This window comes from Phyllobates terribilis, unplaced genomic scaffold (assembly GCF_046119375.1).
Source record: "Phyllobates terribilis strain yellow unplaced genomic scaffold, ASM4611937v1 Scaffold_3__8_contigs__length_932513732, whole genome shotgun sequence".
NCBI lineage: Eukaryota > Metazoa > Chordata > Amphibia > Anura > Dendrobatidae > Phyllobates > Phyllobates terribilis.
In genome coordinates, this window is record NW_027362763.1 from 54,380,590 (window position 1) to 54,399,757 (window position 19,168).

The following is a 19,168-nucleotide window of genomic DNA, read 5'->3' on the forward strand; positions in this document are numbered from 1 at the left end:
GTAAAAGCGAACACACGGATGACATACTGATGGAAAACACTGATGACGGACACACAGATGACATACTGATGGAAAACACTGATGACGGACACACGGATGAGATACTGATGGAAAACACTGATGACGGACACACGGATGACATACTGATGGAAAACACTGATGACGGACACACAGATGACATACTGATGGAAAACACTGATGACAGACACACGGATGACACACTGATGGAAAACACTGATGACGGACACACGGATGACATACTGATGGAAAACACTGATGACAGACACACGGATGACACACTGATGGAAAACACTGATGACGGACACACGGATGACACACTGATGGAAAACACTGATGATGGACACACGGATGACACACTGATGGAAAACACTGATGACGGACACATGGATGACACACTGATGGAAAACACTGATGACGGACACACGGATGACATACTGATGGAAAACATTGATGACGGAGACACGGATGACACACTCATGGAAAACACTGATGACGGACACACGGGTGACACACTGATGGAAAACACTGATGACGGACACACGGATGACATACTGATGGAAAAAACTGATGACAGACACGCGGATGACTGTTGGAAAACACTGATGACGGACACACGGATGACATACTGATGGAAAACACTGATGACGAACACACGGATGACACACTGATGGAAAACACTGATGACGGACACACGGATGACACACTGATGGAAAACACTGATGACGGACACACGGATGACACACTGATGGAAAACACTGATGACGGACACACGGATGACACACTGATGGAAAACACTGATGACGGACACACGGATGACACACTGATGGAAAACACTGATGACGGACACACGGATGACATACTGATGAAAAACACTGATGACGGACACACGGATGACACACTGATGGAAAACACTGATGACGGACACACGGATGACACACTGATGGAAAACACTGATGACGGACACACGGATGACAAACTGATGGAAAACACTGATGACGGACACACGGATGACATACTGATGGAAAACACTGATGACGGACACACGGATGACACACTGATGGAAAACACTGATGACAGACACACGGATGACACACTGATGGAAAACACTGATGACGGACACACGGATGACACACTGATGGAAAACACTGATGACGGACACACGGATGACACACTGATGGAAAACACTGATGACGGACACACGGATGACACACTGATGGAAAACACTGATGACGGACACACACGAATGACATACTGATGGAAAACACTGATGACGGACACACGGATGACACACTGATGGAAAACACTGATGACGGACACACGGATGACACACTGATGGAAAACACTGATGACGGACACACGGATGACACACTGATGGAAAACACTGATGACGGACACACGGATGACACACTGATGGAAAACACTGATGACGGACACACGGATGACACACTGATGGAAAACACTGATGACGGACACACGGATGACACACTGATGGAAAACACTGATGACGGACACACACGAATGACATACTGATGGAAAACACTGATGACGGACACACGGATGACATACTGATGGAAAACACTGATGACGAACACACGGATGACACACTGATGGAAAACACTGATGACGGACACACGGATGACACACTGATGGAAAACACTGATGACGGACACACGGATGACACACTGATGGAAAACACTGATGACGGACACACGGATGACACACTGATGGAAAACACTGATGACGGACACACGGATGACACACTGATGGAAAACACTGATGACGGACACACGGATGACACACTGATGGAAAACACTGATGACGGACACACACGAATGACATACTGATGGAAAACACTGATGACGGACAAACGGATGACACACTCATGGAAAACAATGATGACGGACACACGGGTGACACACTGATTGAAAACACTGATGACGGACACACGGATGACATACTGATGGAAAACACTGATGACGGACACACGGATGACACACTGATGGAAAACACTGATGACGGACACACGGATGACACACTGATGGAAAACACTGATGACGGACACACGGATGACACACTGATGGAAAACACTGATGACGGACACACGGATGACACACTGATGGAAAACACTGATGACGGACACACGGATGACACACTGATGGAAAACACTGATGACGGACACACACGAATGACATACTGATGGAAAACACTGATGACGGACAAACGGATGACACACTCATGGAAAACAATGATGACGGACACACGGGTGACACACTGATTGAAAACACTGATGACGGACACACGGATGACATACTGATGGAAAACACTGATGACGGACACACGGATGACACACTGATGGAAAACACTGATGACGGACACACGGATGACATACTGATGGAAAACACTGATGACGGACACACGGATGACACACTGATGGAAAACACTGATGACGGACACACGGATGACACACTGATGGAAAACACTGATGACGGACACACGGATGACACACTGATGGAAAACACTGATGACGGACACACGGATGACATACTGATGTAAAACACTGATGACGGACACACGGATGACACACTGATGGAAAACACTGATGACGGACACACAGATGACATACTGATGGAAAACACTGATGACGGACACACGGATGACACACTGATGGAAAACACTGATGACGGACACACGGATGACATACTGATGGAAAACACTGATGACGGACACACGGGTGACACACTGATGGAAAACACTGATGACGGACACACGGATGACATACTGATGGAAAACACTGATGACGGACACACGGATGACATACTGATGGAAAACACTGATGACCGACACACGGATGACATACCGATGGAAAACACTGATGACGGACACACGGATGACATACTGATGGAAAACACAGATGACAGACACACGGATGACACACTGATGGAAAACACTGATGACGGACACACGGGTGACACACTGATGGAAAACACTGATGACGGACACACGGGTGACACACTGATGGAAAACACTGATGACGGACACACGGGTGACACACTGATGGAAAACACTGATGACGTACACACGGATGACACACTGATGGAAAACACTGATGACGGACACACGGGTGACACACTGATGGAAAACACTGATGACGGACACACGTCATCAGCATCTCTTTAATATGATTTGTACTATAAGTATAGAGTCAACATACTACTTCTTTTAATAGTTTCACGGATTCCGAACCCTGATGCGGTAAAAATCTGTGCACGGTAATGTGGTTTTTACATTGCTCGGCATTATGTTCTCTTTTTTTTTGTGTCGGGTTTGCGATTCTTTTTCATGCGTTTTCCAGGCACAATAAGTCTTAAAAAGATGTGTGCAGATTCCCTTGGGGGCAGTCTTATTAGAACGTCATGTGCACATACCCTACAAGGGTCTTCCAGTTTAGAAAAACCATTTTGATATACCCTATTACTGTTTTCCGAGTTGATAGAAAGGGGTCTTCTTCTCAGGATTATCATCTCTTGGCCAGAGCGGAGAGCGGTTACAAAGAGCGTCTCTCATTCAGGAGGACCTTTCCTGCCCTATATTACACTGATATCTCTTTTTGAATGGGAATAGTGTAACACCTTATTTCCCCTGCGGGGGCACTGCAGGCAGATTGAGCACTTACTGCTAAGTTTACTACTGAAGGTTGGAGGTCTCAACACTTTGTGATTAGCAGATTTACAAGTGAACTTGTAAACTTGTTAGACCCAACTACGGAAACTAGACCCAAAAGTTCTACACTTTCGGATTCTAATATATTCTCTCTCCAAAAATACAACTTAATAACTTGAAACAAAAATGCTTCGGAGTTAAAAATTAAAGTTCTTTTCTTATTAAAATTCTAATCATTTATCCGGGGCATGTAAACCTCACAGAAATGGCATCCTTGGAGGGTCTTATCAGCGAAGTTGAATCAGTTTTTTTTTTACAGCTTGAAAGCTTCTCATTCACACGGTCCATGGAGTTTAACCAAAACAGAAAAAAATAAAACACATAAAAGAGAATAATTCATCACCTAGCTCCAAGAGCTAATGAAAAAAGCAGCAGATATTTACTCTCGCTGCTGAAAGACACAGCCTTATCCCCGTGCAGCAGCCTAGATGCAATATTAAATTACCACCATTCTTTGAATTTTAACAGAGATTCCCAAAAATACATTTTTGAAGTGATGGAAATGCATATTTTTTATCTTAACACTGATTTCTGTAATAGTACTTTCCGACTTCTTCAAAAATTGGTCCAAAGGGGAAAAATTGCAGAAAAAAATTAAAGGATAGCATACATTACTTAGATGGTAAATCTGCTTTCCGCCAATGTGTCCTTCAGTGAAAAAGTTGCAGAACCGCTCAGGCTAGTGATTGTATGCAGAGGTCACGCTGATGGTCTGACTCCACTCTTTGTTGGCAGTGTTGGGGTAATGTCATCCAGACGACCCAAATGACTGTTGCAGTCAATTATTGGCCTCCATCGGTTACGTGGAAAGTTGAAGGGGAGTCATTGTCGAAAGATAGACCAACAGAGAGTGGCGGCAGATTTATTCTGTAAGTGCTGTGTCTTTCTTTTTTTATGCAACGCTCCCTTATGCCCAGTTTTGGAGTCAGAAAATTACTTTAAGAGATGGGTGTGGGGTTCTTGATACCGGAAAACCTAACTTTAAGTAGTGAAAACATGTTGTTAACTACTCTAGACAACCAGGGATATTACAGGAACACTATCACCAAGAGTTAGAAAGTGGAAGACATTTGGCCCTTAAAATAGTTGTACTTCTTTACTAGACACTATTACATATTACAGGTGTGTTTAAGCCCCCGCCCCCAATCCCACCTGGAAATGCCCCCAAATCTAACGGGACCGACCACTTTTGGGCATGCCTTTGTATAAGCACTGCCCCTTTGACCCAGGACAGTCCTACATATGGCCGGATTTTTTAGAAACTATGCCGCCGTCCTGGTCCTGTTGGACTTCTGGGTGTGTACAGAGATATTCCCCACTTATTAATAAATTAATAATGCTTTTTTGGACTTCTACATAGATACCCTGATTTATTTCAGTTGGATTTGTATAAATTCTGAAAGAAAAATCCTCTATTGGCCAGAAATTTTCACCATTTGACCTCCAGTCAGAGGCCTCTCATACAGCCAAACTAGATTTGCTTTGCGCTGATGAGAGGCAAACACCCTGAGACATGAATGTCTGGTTAGGTTTCTTATCCTAAGTCATGTAGCAAGGCTCATTAAAGGGTCAATATTGACTTTTAGGATTGTTACCCACAATGGGTGACACTAGAATTCCAGTCCACTTCCTCTTGAAATAGGCTATTTGCTAGTTTGCCAGGGGCATACAGAGTTACAGTAGACGCCTCATGTACAGAAAGTATGGCAGCTCTTGTACTGCCCCAGGGGTGCAAAAGTTGTGCATTCAGCTATGTGCCTGTTGGTTTTTTTTTATTCTCACCCGGTGTTAGAATAAAGACCATTTATTGTTCTATTTATTCCACATATTTATTTTTGTATTTTTTGTAGCATCTTTTTTTTACATTAACTGTGTAAAAAAAAATAAAAAATTAGCAAACTAAATATCTAACAATTTGTCCAATGTTACAAAATATTTTGAAAACATTTTGATACAAAATCAAAGCTTGAAAAGCACAAAAAATGTGACTACGAGGAAAGATTGTTACCCACTCGTTCTAGTCAGGGAATCAGAACATCATCTAAATTAGTGTAAACTTTAGACAAACCCTTGTGCAGCCACTTATCTCGCGGTTTTCATTTCGCAATTTTTCATAAATTGAATCAAAGTTCTACAGATAAAAACATCTCTGAATATTTCAGTTTTTTAAGCCTTATAATGTTTGATTCTGTGTGAGTGAAATCCACCAGCTCAACCTTGAGGCGAGAGGACATTTTCATTTCTATGATTTCTATGAGAAGCTCTGTGTTTTTTAGTAAAAGTGCCAATCAACTAAATCTACCCAAATCGAGTTAATAACATTTTTTAACGTTACTTACATAAGAAAATCTTGATAGAATACAGATGGAAATGTTTTGAAATGATTTACTATGGGGCCAATGAAAATGGATCATAAGAAGGAGAGAGTTGCTATGCCCAATAATTTGGTCAACCAACATGGAGTTGAGTGACCACCATGGACAAATTGGCGGGCTTGGATGACTTTATTCTAATGTGTATAAGTTGCTCTAGGTCATTTCACATAGAATTGTTATTCTTCCCACTGGTGAAGTTGGTTGTCTAAGCCTCAATCGATTTGGCTAGACTGGACTGTGAAGTCTAGGGAAACTTACTATTCCTCACCCTTAGCTACCGGAAGAAGGTGTAGACCTTCTTGGTTGGATTCCTGGTAGGATGAGACAAAGACTTGGTGAGAAGACAGATCCAGGTATTGATACCAAAAGTGAAGTCACAGACAGGACAAGACAGGAGCATAATGAGGGAAAAAGGTCAGAAGGATCAAAGTCAAGAACCTTAATCTGCACGTAAGTTGAAGTCCACTTTGGAATAGCCACCAGTACCAATGTAACCAAAAAGTGCCAGTTGCCCTGGCAAACCAACGCAGTCAGCCACGTTCTGGAGAAGAACCATTGAAAACATGAGTCATTTTTGGAGAACAAGATGAGGTTTTTGGTTGTCTATCAACCAGATGACACTGCAGGCCAGAGTGACTCAAGTCCAACGAGTTCTACAACAACCAGGCGAAGTGACTAACAAGAAGTTCTCTGACAACTGTGTGTCACTCACTAACTTTCTGACTAGTTGGAAGGAAACCAACTAATAAATATCTGAAAGTAAATATTATCTCAAAGGAGAAGTATGTGTCATAAAAAAACAACAAATTCTACTCTTCGCTGATCCTTTGGTGCTGATGTCTAGGTCCTGAGCTGCACCTTTTTACAGACACGCATAACTGGTTGACCAATAGGGAGCCACTGATGCATTGGCTATAGTGACATCACAACAGAAGGGGCGGGACTTGCTCACATGTTGTGATGTCATCGACAAGGAAACTGACTTGCAAGGCCTTTCTGCACATGGAAGAAGGATGCAGTTTTCTGCCCAAGCTCTAGAATCTACTGTAGATACCCTGGGCAACGTAGAATGTCTTGTTACCCAACTGGTACCCACAGCACGTGCTCTCCGTATCCCCCCCAGATTCTCCCAGACGTTTATGCAGCTGCTCCAAGCATACAAATAGGGCTGCAAAAACTCATGCCCCTGCTGCATGAAAAAAAACAACAAAACTTTCATTGTGTATAGAAAAAATGTACTGGAAAAGCAAATTTACTAAATATCATAAGTCTAGAAAAAAATTCCAGTTTAATTCTACAGACAAATTTGAGTAACTTTGCAAATATTTAGCTTTACAGTTTTTGTGCTGATTCTTAATATTTTTATTTCATCACGTACTTTATGTCCCATTGCTAATTCCCATTGAAACTCTCATCTGAGCTCCCACAATGCACTGCTTTCTGGTTACAGGAAGTCAGCAAAATACCCAGGAAAAAAAACGAACAAACATAAAATTAAACAGCAGATAAATGAAGCAAAAATTAGAAAAAATAACCCTGAAAATGATGGGTCTGATTCATTATTGCATTTATGCCTTTTTTTGTCTAGTTTGTTTTTCATTTGTGCATTATTCTTTTTTTAGTTTGCACCTTTTTCCAATGTATTTCCCTGTATTTTTTTTTAACATCCATCATTGTGGGTCGGGTTTGTGGTTTGTCGTTTCCATATGTTTTCAGCAGATTCATCGATTTGTAAAAAGTCGCTACATTTTTTTGTGCAAATTTTCTCTATTTTCCCTCTGGAGTGATTTTATATACGGCTGCATTTTTTGTGCAAATTTTGCATCATTGTAGTGGATCATACTACCTTTTGGGCTAAAAAGGTTAAAGACGAAGAGAAAGAGCATTTTTTTGTCCAAAATTTAGGAAACGCTCGCCATTTTGAAAAATTTGGTGCAAAAATGTCAATGAATGCCACAAACAAAAAAAAAAGTGATCTAAAAAAAATGCAAATAAAGAATCGGGCCCAATATTAAGATTTCTAATGTGGAATGTGGCAAAAATACTAGGACCAATTCTGGAAAATTCTTACATTTTTGGAAACTGTGAAAGTAAAAATTAACTTTTGAACTAGGCCTCCATTATTAACGTCATTGCACATAGTACGACTATAAATAAAATTCGTCAATTATAAGAATTTATATTGTTAAAATATTTTTTTAATTATAATAATTTATTTCCCTTTTGATTAATAAAATTTAGAAATAAAATTTATGCCTAATTCATTTAAAATTAATATTTTTGTCGACCTGGGATAAAAATGTGCTATTTGAAAAATATTTTATTTAAAATTACATTTTAGCCCAATTAAAAAAAACAAAACAATTTTATAGAACTGTTTTTAATTTTCCGTCTAGACATTAATCTTTTTTTTTTCTTCCCTTAAATGAATATGGTCGACTTTTAATTCTTTCAGAGCAACCATCTGCTCCATCTGTTTGCATCTCAATAATATAGTCTTTACTCTGTCTGCCCTAAGTAAAATACACCATGAAAAAAAAAAAGTAATATATTTTCTTTAATAATAAAAAAATTAGAAATAGTATGTTCCAAATATATATATTTTATCATCATTATATATTATATTAATATTTTAATTTTTATATTATATTTTATTATATTTATGTTCCAATTTTGTTTTATTATATATTATTATATATATTTTATTTTTAAATTATATTTTATGATATGTGTGTTCCAATTATATTTTATTATATATTATATATATTTTTATTTTTATATTATATTTTATTATATTTGTGTTCCAATTATATTTTATTATATATTCTTATATTGTATATTTTTTATTTTTATATTACATTTTATTATATTTGCGTTCCAATTATAATTTATTTTATTATATATTTTCTATTTGTGCCTTTTTTTTAATCCCAGCTTCAAAATGGCTGCCTGATAGAAGAGTAAAAAAAAAATAAATAAAAAATTCTGTGCATGCTCGGTCGCTTTTGATACACACATACAATTGCATTCTATGCTACCATTACTAATTTACAGACATTTTTTTAATATGGCCGCCATTGGTCATCCGGATACATAAGGCTCAACTGTAACAAAGGGATCAGACTCATAATATTTCCTTGACCGTTGCAGAATTGTACCGCTCAGCTCTTGTCTGCCCTTTCAACTTATTTGCCCTACCTGGCTAAAATTAGAAGGAGTCCATGTCTGTCCTAATCAATCATGTATTAAATACCCCCCATATTCAATTTCAGTCCCCCTATTATCAGTGCATGCAGTTATTTTAACATCCTTCTACATGTACATTGCATCCACATAAGAGGCAGCTTGCGTCCTCCCCGGCAGGTGGTTTTTACTCTCATCCTTATAGTTTTTTTTAGCCCCCTGATATGGGGGGCTTCACTCCCCTCCCTGAACATCAATATGGCAATGCTTTATTATAATCAACAACCTCATCCCCAAGAAGAAGAAAAAAATTAAAAAATCTGATTATGATCAGTATTTGCATGCAAAGCAATAATAATTTAATTCTTGCCCCCCCCCCACCCACCATCCTTTCAGTTCACAAAAGGCCGACTTCCACCGACATCCCCCCCCTTTTTTTTTTAATCCCTCTACCTCCTTCTGCAACGGCAGCCTCCCCGCAGCAGATTAAAGGAGGTAGTCAGAGAGTAATAATGACAGGCATATTGTAGGGGATGCAGCGAGTGACGAGTGAAAAGAAGAATAAAGGGGTAAAGAAAAAAAAAGAAAAACATTGCAAAAATAAAGAGAAAAATGACGGCCGTTACCTATTGTAAATTCTCTCACGCTTGCAGGCCTGTGGGATGCACATTGGATGTCTTGGCTCTGTCTTCATAGTCAGTCTTGCTACTCAAGTCCCAAGTGATGCAAAGGAAAAAAAAAAAAAATCGGAGAGGGACCCATCTGGCTTCTTATCAGTTCTGTCAAGTCTTGCATACGCTAAAATGCTAATGACCTGGGATGTTGCTCAAAATGCAGCCGGAGCATGAGACACGATGGATGGCAAGGAAAGGAATTAAGACATATACTTCTAGGCTCGGCAAAGTCATCCTTCAGCTTATCAAATGCACCACACAGGGCCCGCTAGGCTGTGACGTTACTGATAGACGGGGGTGAAGGCCAAATAATAGCTCACGTAAGAATAGTAGGTAGCGAGCTATGAAATATAAAAAAATAATTTATATTAATCTATACGTTATATGTGGAGTTATATATATATTTTATTATATATTTATTATTATTATTTATATTATAAAAAAAATGGCCGATTTTTTTTCAATGCCCATGAATTTTTTTAATTTTTTAAATCTCCCCCACCCTTCATTTTACGATCCACTTTACTTATCCTTATTCCCATCCGATGCAGTCCGACAATTGCCAAAGAAGCGTTATATATTTTTTTCAAACACCGTCCTTTAACCCTTTTAGCGCATTAATGGCTCAGCGTCGGTACGAGGCATCTTCTTTTTACAGCACGCTGTTCTGTGCACAGTTATAGATTCAAGGTGTAAGGAGCTGCTGCTTTAGACATAAGGATGCACATTTTAGTACACAAGCAAAAAAAAAAAAAGAAAAAAGAATATACGGTAGATAAATATGTATAAAAGACTGTAGATAGAAAATGTAAAAGTTATTCTAAAAGTAATAGAGTAAAAAATATAATACAATAGAAATAGAGTAAAAAAGTAGTAATAGAGTAAAAAAAAGTAGAATAGTAATAGAGTATGAAAGTAGTAATAGAGTAAAAAAAAGTAGAATAGTAATAGAGTATAAAAGTAGTAATAGAGTAAAAAAATAATACAATAGAAATAGAGTAAAAAATGAATACAATAGTAATAGAGTATAAAAGTAGTAATAGAGTAAAAAAATAATACAATAGAAATAGAGTAAAAAAAATAATACCATAGTAATAGAGTAAGAGAAGGAAAAAAATAATATCATAGAAATAGAGTAAAAAAAGTAGTAATAGAGTAACATAGTAAAAAACTAATACAAGGGTAATAGAGTAAAAAAGTAGTAATAGAGTAAAAAAAAATAATAGAATAGTAACAGAGTAAAAAAAATAATACCATAGTAAAAGAGTAACAGATTGAAAAAAATAATACAATAGAAATAGAGTAAAAGAGTAGTAATAGAGTAACATAGTAAAAAACTAATACAATAGTAATAGAGTAGAAAAGAAGTAATAGATTAAAAAAATATCAATAAAAAAAATAATATAGCTAAATATGCTTAAGATAATATTTGTTTTTTTTAAAAGTTATATAGGTGAAAAACAATTCACAAAGGGCATATACAGTAGATACAAAAATCAGAGAAAAATACATACAAAAAAAGAATATAGATGAATATGTATAATATAGCAGAAAATGAAAATGAAAAATGTTATATAGGTAAAAAAATGCAAAAATATTATATGGATAAAAAATAAACTAAAAAATGATTAAAAATGATTTAAAAAAAATCTCAGTGACAAAACAAGCCAAGAAATGTAATTAAAAAAAATAAATAAAAATGACTGCCTTTCTGTGCAGCGTCTACAGTGGATTTAAAGATGGCTACTAAGCGCAGATCGTTTGTAGTCCGTATTAATTAACGTCAGCTGGAACTCCCCACTGCTCATGTCTGAGCCTTCTTCTCGAGGGGAGGCAATTACCGAGTTTCCAGAGAGTGATGTGCTCTCCTGCAGATATGAACAGTCGCCATAACTGCTTATTTTAAGGGGAGATATCATTTATGGCAATGGTCTCCACTCTCAAATATCTATCGGCCGAGGCAGGCACACGGTTATTTCAAGGAAAATAGCTGTTTTCTGTCCTTTGGTAAATTGAATACAAATTTTAGTAGAAAAGAACATTTCAGCTTTGCAGAAACACATTTGCTAAACTACTACTTCCAAAGGCTTTGACGAGATAAAGAAAAGACACGCATTAGAGAAAAGTTGACGAACCCCCCCCAATTTTGTCAAGACAGGAACATTGGGAGCCTCCCAATGAAGTGAGAAAAAAAAGTATTAGGTTCCTAGATTTTCTTCTCACTGGAGATAAGAGGTGTCTGACAGCTGCTCACTTCCTTCTCCACATTGAAAGCTCAGGCATGCCCACCCAAGACAAGCATGCATGTGTGTTGCGGGGGTCGAGAGAGATGGCTGTCGACCGAATGAGGCAGGATTCATACATATGGCTTTATTAGAATCATAATATGATGACTGTAGAAGTGTCAGCTCACCCACCTTTAAAAGGAGTCCCCCTGTTTTTAGCCTCTCTCATCCGGTCACTCTGTGAGATATAGCCATCACTCTATTTCTGGGGTCTCACAGTTAGGAAAATAATTTAAAAAGTCAGTGATTACAGTGCAATAAAGAGAATTGTTCACAACTTGCTGGCCAGGATAGCATGTAGAGAGTAACTGCCGCTGTATTATACATGGAGGGCAAGGAGAGAGTAACTGACACCACATTACACATGAAGGGGTGGAAGAGAGTAACTTACTCTGTACTAAACATAGAGGGCAAGGAGAGAGTAACTGACTGCACCTTACATATGAAGGGCAGGTAGAGAGTAACTGACTCTGCACTAAACATGGAGGGCAAGGAGAGAGTAACTGGCCCCACATTACATATGAAGGGCAGGTAGAGAGAAACTTACTCTGTACTAAACATGGAGGGCAAGGAGAGAGTAACTGACTGCACCTTACATATGAAGGGCAGGTAGAGAGAAACTTACTCTGTACTAAACATGGAGGGCAAGGAGAGAGTAACTGACTCCACATTACAGATGAAGGGTTGGAAGAAAGTAACTGACTCTTTACTAATCATGGAGGGCAAGGAGAGAGTAACTGACCCCACATTACAAATGAAAGGCTAGAAGAGAGTAACTGACTCTGTACTAAACATGAAGGGCAAGGAGAGAGCAACTGACTGCACATTACACATGAAGGGCAGGTAGAGAGCAACTGACTCTGGATTAAACATGGAGGGCAAGGAGAGAGTAACTGACTGCACATTACACCTGAAGGGCTGGAAGAGAGTAACTGACTCTGTACTAAACATGGAGGGCAAGGAGAGAGTAACTGACTCCATGTTTCACATGAAGGGCAGGTAGAGAGCAACTGACTCTGCATTAAACATGGAGCGCTAGGAGAGAATAAATGACTGCACCTTATACATGAAGGGCTGGAAGAGAGTAACTGACTCTGTACTAAACATGGAGGGCAAGGAGAGAGTAACTTACTCCAGAGTGACAGACCCTGCACTACACATGGAGGACAGAGAGAGAGTGAAAGACCCCACACTACACGTGGAGGAGAGGTAGAGAGTGACAGACCCTGCACTACTCATGGAGGACAGATAGAGAGTGACAGACCCCACACTACACATGGAGGACAGGGAGAGAGTGACAGACCCTGCACTACACATGGAGGACAGGGAGAGAGTGACAGACCCCACATTACACATGGAGGACAGTTAGAGAGTGAAAGACCCCGCACTACACATGGAGGACAGGTACAGAGTGACAGACCCCGCACTACTCATGGAGGACAGGTAGAGAGTGACAGACCCCACACTACTCATGGAGGACAGGTAGAGAGTGACAGACCCCGCACTACTCATGGAGGACAGGTAGAGAGTGACAGACCCTGCACTACACATGGAGGACAGGTAGAGAGTGACAGACCCCGCACTACTCATGGAGAACAGGTAGAGAGTGACAGACCCTGCACTACACATGGAGGACAGATAGAGAGTGACAAACCCTGCACTACACATGGAGGACAGGGAGAGGGTGACAGACCCCACATTACACATGGAGGACAGTTAGAGAGTGAAAGACCCCGCACTACACATGGAGGACAGGTAGAGAGTGACAGACCCCGCACTACACATGGAGGACAGGTAGAGAGCGACAGACCCCACACTGCACATGGAGGACAGGTAGAGAGTGACAGACCCCACACTACACATGGAGGACAGGGAGAGAGTGACAGACCCCACACTACACATGGAGGACAGGTAGAGAGTGCAGACCCCACAATACACATGGAGGACAGGGAGAGAGTGACAGACCCCACACTACACATGGAGGACAGGTAGAGAGTGCAGACCTCACACTACACATGGAAGACAGGTAGAGAGTGACAGACCCCACACTGCACATGGAGGACAGGTAGAGAGTGACAGACCCCACACTACACATGGAGGACAGGTAGAGAGTGACAGACCCCGCACTACACATGGAGGACAGGTAGAGAGTGACAGACCCCACACTACACATGGAGGACAGGTAGAGAGTGACAGACCCCGCACTACATATGGAGGACAGGTAAAGAGTGAAAGACCCTGCACTACTCATGGAGGACAGGTAGAGAGTGACAGACCCTGCACTACACATGGAGGACAGGTAGAGAGTGACAGACCCCACACTACACAAGGAGGACAGGAAGAGAGTGACAGACCCCACACTGCACATGGAGGACAGGTAGAGAGTGAAAGACCCCACGCCACACATGGAGGACAGGTAGAGAGTGACAGACCCCGCACTACACATGGAGGACAGGTAGAGAGTGACAGACCACACACTACACATGGAGGACAGGTAGAGAGTGACAGACCACACACTAAACATGGAGGACAGGTAGAGAGTGACAGACCCCACACTACACATGGAGGACAGGTAGAGAGTGACAGACCCCGCACTACATATGGAGGACAGGTAGTGAGTGACAGACCCCGCACTACATATGGAGGACAGGTAGAGAGTGACAGACCCCACACTACACATGGAGGACAGGTAGAGAGTGAAAGACCCCACACTACACATGGAGGACAGGTAGAGAGTGACAGACCCCGCACTACACATGGAGGACAGGTAGATAGTGACAGACCCCACAATACACATGGAGGACAGGTAGAGAGTGACAGAGCTCGCACTACACATGGAGGACAGGTAGAGAGTGACAGACCCCGCAGTACACATAGAGGACAGGTAGAGAGTGACAGACCCCACACTGCACATGGAGGACAGGTAGAGAGTGACAGACCTCGCACTACACATGGAGGACAGGTAGAGAGTGACAGACCCCGCACTACACATGGAGGACAGGTAGAGAGTGACAGACCCCACACTGCACATGGAGGACAGGTAGAGAGTGACAGACCTCGCACTACACATGGAGGACAGGTAGAGAGTGACAGACCCCGCACTACACATGGAGGACAGGTAGATAGTGACAAACCCCACACTACACATGGAGGACAGGTAGAGAGTGACAGATCACACGCTACACAATAAGCACAGGTAGAGAGTGATAGGCCCCGCAGTACACATAGAGGACAGGTAGAGAGTGACAGACCCCACACTACACATGGAGGACAGGTAGATAGTGACAAACCCCACACTACACATGGAGGACAGGTAGAGAGTGACAGACCCCGCACTACACATGGAGGACAGGTAGAGAGTGACAGACCTCGCACTACACATGGAGGACAGGTAGAGAGTGACAGACCCCGCACTACACATGGAGGACAGGTAGAGAGTGACAGACCCCATACTACACATGGAGGACAGTAAGAGAGTGACAGACCCCGCACTACACATGGAGGACAGATAGAGAGTGACAGACCCCGCACTACACATGGAGGACAGGTAGAGATTGACAGACCCCGCACTACACATGGAGGACAGGTAGAGAGTGACAGACCCCGCACTACACATGGAGGACAGGTAGAGAGTGACAGACCCCGCACTACACATGGAGGACAGGTAGAGAGTGACAGACCTCGCACTACACATGGAGGACAGGTAGAGAGTGACAGACCCCGCACTACACATGGAGGACAGGTAGAGAGTGACAGACCCCATACTACACATGGAGGACAGTAAGAGAGTGACAGACCCCGCACTACACATGGAGGACAGGTAGAGAGTGACAGACCTCGCACTACACATGGAGGACAGGTAGAGAGTGAAAGACCCCGCACTACACATGGAGGACAGGTAGAGAGTGACAGACCCCGCACTACACATGGAGGACAGGTAGAGAGTGACAGATCACACACTACACAATGAGCACAAGTAGGGAGTGACAGACCCTGCACTACACATGGAGGACAGGTAGAGAGTGACAGACCCCACACTGCAAATGGAGGACAGGTAGAGAGTGACAGACCTCGCACTACACATGGAGGACAGGTAGAGAGTGACAGACCCCGCACTACACATGGAGGACAGGTAGAGAGTGACAGACCCCACACTGCACATGGAGGACAGGTAGAGAGTGACAGACCCCGCACTACACATGGAGGACAGGTAGATAGTGACAGACCCCACGCTACACATGGAGGACAGGTAGAGAGTGACAGACCCCACACTACACATGGAGGACAGGTAGAGAGTGCAGACCCCACACTGCACATGGAGGACAGGTAGAGAGTGACAAACCCCACACTACACATGGAGGACAGGTAGAGAGTGACAGACCCCACACTACACATGGAGGACAGGTAGAGAGTGACAGACCCCGCACTACACATGGAGGACAGGTAGAGAGTGACAGACCCCGCACTACACATGGAGGACAGGTAGAGAGTGACAGACCCCACACTGCATATGGAGGACAGGTAGAGAGTGAAAGACCCCACACTACACATGGAGGACAGGTAGAGAGTGACAGACCCCGCACTACACATGGAGGACAGGTAGAGAGTGACAGACACCGCACTACACATGGAGGACAGGTAGAGAGTGACACATTGCGCACTACACATGGAGGACAGGTAGAGAGTGACAGACCCCGCACTACACATGGAGGACACGTAGAGAGTGACAGATTGCGTACTATACATGGAGGACAGGTAGAGAGTGACAGACCCCGCACTACACATGGAGGACAGGTAGAGAGTGACAGACCCCCACACTACACATGGAGGACAGGTAGAGAGTGAAAGACCCCACACTACACATGGAGGACAGGTAGATAGTGACAGACCCCACACTACACATGGAGGACAGGTAGAGAGTGACAGACCCCGCACTACACATGGAGGACAGGTAGAGAGTGACAGACCCCGCACTACACATGGAGGACAGGTAGAGAGTGACAAACCCCGCACTACACATGGAGGACAGGTAGAGAGTGACAGACCCCGCACTACACATGGAGGACAGGTAGAGAGTGACAGACACCGCACTACACATGGAGGACAGGTAGAGAGTGACAGATTGCGCACTACACATGGAGGACAGGTAGAGAGTGACAGACCCCGCACTACACATGGAGGACAGGTAGAGAGTGACAGACCCCGCACTACACATGGAGGACACGTAGAGAGTGACAGATTGCACACTATACATGGAGGACAGGTAGAGAGTGACAGACCCTGCACTACACATGGAGGACAGGTAGAGAGTGACAGACCCCCACACTACACATGGAGGACAGGTAGAGAGTGAAAGACCCCACACTACACATGGAGGACAGGTAGATAGTGACAGACCCCACACTACACATGGAGGACAGGTAGAGAGTGAAAGACACCGCACTACACATGGAGGACAGGTAGAGAGTGACAGACCCCGCACTACACATGGAGGACAGGTAGAGAGTGACAAACCCTGCACTACACATGGAGGACAGGTAGAGAGTGACAGACCCCGCACTACACATGGAGGACAGGTAGAGAGTGACAGACGCCGCACTACACATGGAGGACAGGTAGAGAGTGACAGACCTCGCACTACACATGGAGGACAGGTAGAGAGTGACAGACCCCGCACTACACATGGAGGACAGGTAGAGAGTGATAGACCCCGCACTACACATGGAGGACAGGTAGAGAGTGACAGACCCCGCACTACACATGGAGGACAGGTAGAGAGTGACAGACCCCACACTGCACATGGAGGACAGGTAGAGAGTGACAGACACCGCACTACACATGGAGGACAGGTAGAGAGTGACAGATTGCGCACTACACATGGAGGACAGGTAGAGAGTGACAGACCCCGCACTACACATGGAGGACAGGTAGAGAGTGACAGACCCCGCACTATACATGGAGGACAGGTAGAGAGTGACAGACCCAGCACTACACATGGAGGACAGGTAGAGAGTGACAGACACCGCACTACACATGGAGGACAGGTAGAGAGTGACAGATTGCGCACTACTCATGGAGGACAGGTAGAGAGTGACAGACCCCGCACTACACATGGAGGACAGGTAGAGAGTGACAGAACCCACACTACACATGGAGGACAGGTAGAGAGTGACAGACCCCGCACTACACATGGAGGACAGGTAGAGAGTGACAGACCCCACACTGCACATGGAGGACAGGTAGAGAGTGACAGACCTCGCACTACACATGGAGGACAGGTAGAGAGTGACAGACCCCGCACTACACATGGAGGACAGGTAGATAGTGACAAACCCCACACTACACATGGAGGACAGGTAGAGAGTGACAGATCACACACTACACAATAAGCAAAGGTAGAGAGTGATAGGCCCCGCAGTACACATAGAGGACAGGTAGAGAGTGACAGACCCCACACTACACATAGAGGACAGGTAGATAGTGACAAACCCCACACTACACATGGAGGACAGGTAGAGAGTGACAGACCCCGCACTACACATGGAGGACAGGTAGAGAGTGACAGACCTCGCACTACACATGGAGGACAGGTAGAGAGTGACAGACCCCGCACTACACATGGAGGACAGGTAGAGAGTGACAGACCCCACACTGCACATGGAGGACAGGTAGAGAGTGACAGACACAGCACTACACATGGAGGACAGGTAGAGAGTGACAGATTGCGCACTACACATGGAGGACAGGTAGAGAGTGACAGACCCCGCACTACACATGGAGGACACGTAGAGAGTGACAGATTGCGCACTATACATGGAGGACAGGTAGAGAGTGACAGACCCCGCACTACACATGGAGGACAGGTAGAGAGTGACAGACCCCCACACTACACATGGAGGACAGGTAGAGA